The sequence below is a fragment of the Dipteris shenzhenensis genome, chromosome 29 (genome assembly GCF_047967505.1).
Source record: "Dipteris shenzhenensis isolate YYH24624 ecotype China chromosome 29, Dip_SZ_1.0, whole genome shotgun sequence".
Taxonomy (NCBI): Eukaryota; Viridiplantae; Streptophyta; class Polypodiopsida; order Gleicheniales; family Dipteridaceae; genus Dipteris; species Dipteris shenzhenensis.
This window is the reverse complement of record NC_141624.1, coordinates 23570378-23572705: the sequence shown is the minus strand read 5'-3', so window position 1 is coordinate 23572705 and position 2328 is coordinate 23570378. Positions and strand designations below refer to the sequence as shown.

Sequence of the window (2328 nt, the reverse complement as noted above, 5' to 3'; positions counted from 1 at the left end):
CAGAAGACCAGGTGGGGATCTTCAGTCAATTTCAGCATCGGAAACATTCGAATTAGTGGCATATGATTCGCAGGTCCATTTCCAATTTCAAAATTAGGAAACACATATATCATTGTGCTGACTGATTATGTGACAAGGTGGGTGATCGCAAAGCCATTGATCTCAGCAAAAGCATCAGATATCGCGAACTTCCTCATTGATAACGTTATTTTGCAACTTGGTTATCCAAAGTTCATTTTATCAGATCAGGGCACGAACTTCAAATCTGAAGTCATGAAGATTGTGACAGAACTGCTCAATATAAAGCAACAAGTTACTAGTCCGTTGCATCGGTCCGATTGTAATGGGTCGACGGAGAGACTCAATAGAGCGATCAAATTAATGTTGGCAATGTACATTGATCCACAACACACAAACTGGGATGCCTCGTTTAGCAGCATAAAACACAGCTTTACAAGAATCTACACAGATCGATCAGTCCTTTTGAGTCACTTTTTGGAAGACCTCCAAGGTTTCAGGCAGAAACTGTTATGACTCAGATCTTAGACATAAAGAAGTTGTTAGCAAAATGGGTTGGCCCATACCAAGTAACGGGACGAGTAGGGCGAACGCGCACGTGCTCGAAAGACACAAACGACTGTTCACATCGCAAATCCTAGCCTAGTGGTTAAGGAGTGTGTGTGTGTGTGTGTGTGTGTGTGAGTGTGCGTGAGTTCAACCCTTGGCTGGCCCTGGCGGGTGCAGTTTAATGTAATTAGACTAAGTTTATTGTAATGAGCTTTAGACGACCTGGCAAGGAAGCCGTTTCATGTAACCGATTTGAGCTTGCCTTTGTTATATAAGAAGAAGATGAATCATGATACTTTGAGCCGTTAAAAATAGGATCTAATACTTTCCTATTCCCTATAAGTGATATGATACAACTGAACTGGTAAACTTCATATCCTTGTGAAAGTTCGTTAAGATGACAAGCAACTTAACTTCATATCCTTGTAAAAGTTCGTTAAGATGACAAGCACCTTGTTCGAAGCATCATCCATGGCTGCCACAACCAATGCTAATGCGGCCCCCAAGGAATCCCTCTTCTTGGTCCCCGTCTTCCCCAACGAACCGCACACCCTCCACTGCTTGCATATCGATCTCGCCTCCCAATCCCAGCAAGAAATCGCCTTCCATAACTCCCACGTCCTTGACTCCATCTTCCTCGAAGGCCATTCCTGCTTCTCTTTCGGTGCATCTGTCATGATTCTAGGAGGCTTTGCCTATGACGAGCGAAAACTTGCATCATCTGAGCTTCACATCCTTAACACCCTGGATGGCACATGGACGAGAGGGGCCAGTATGGGTTTTGCACGGGGTCAGTTCGCATGGGCGATCATGAATGAATGCCTTTATGTGGCGGGAGGCTATGGATGACAGGATATCGGCGCTAGAGTTGAAACAGAAGTTTATGATTTCAAAGCCGGAACATGGTCTCGCATCACTGACATGCCCTTGTAGATGTTAGTCGATGTGTTCTTTAAATGGAGAGGGAGACTGTTTGTACGTGGATGCATTCAAGAAAGCAAAACCCTGAAGTTTTTTTCGTACCACTGAAGGATGTAAAGCCATTGTCCACAAACAAGCTTGTGGCTGCATGCAACGAAGATACCCTTTACATGCTCGGGTTAGGGGAAACCTTGATGAGAGGGGAGTGTGAGACAAATCCAGTGTATTTGAAGATTGTAAAGCTGAATTATGAGAATCTCAAGTGGAAGAAGGTGCTCAAATATTTCAATGAAGTCTTGCACTACGACTGCCAATGCACCATGGCCATGGACAGACATCCAAGCTTCCACATGCTTGCTGGAAACACGGTGCTGGTGATGGACCATTCAGACCAGGATGAGGACATCAAGTTACAAATGCATCAAAGAGGTTCTTAATGTTTCTTTGCTGTGTCCATCTATGTGGGATACAACCATAATCACTGCCTAGTTGTTTCCATAGCTGAAGTTGGAAGCTTGAAGACTTAGTGTTTCTTTTCTTTTGAGAGTAGATGACTGACAGAAAGCACCTTTAATGATTGATCTTTTGATACATCGCTGAAACGAGATGGCATTTTGTTTTAAAGCTAATGAGGGTGTTGTGGTGCTCACTCATCCAAGTGAAGGATGACTTTTGATGCAAGCATCATGACCACCCATGCCCCCCGATTTCAGATTGCTACCTTTTTTGCTTCACTTGCACTATAGCAACCTCCTCTATTATCCATAGTTTTGTGTCTTTGAGTGCTTAAGAACGTCAATCTTGTTAGTTCTAATTCTGCTAGTAGAAATATGTTTATCT

General features: G+C 43.4%; 1 pseudogene; it reads left to right on the top strand.

Moving 5' to 3' along the window:
* Positions 1-1038: 1038 nt before the first annotated feature.
* LOC147882605 (uncharacterized) lies at positions 1039-1977 on the top strand (annotated as a pseudogene).
* Positions 1978-2328: the final 351 nt, after the last annotated feature.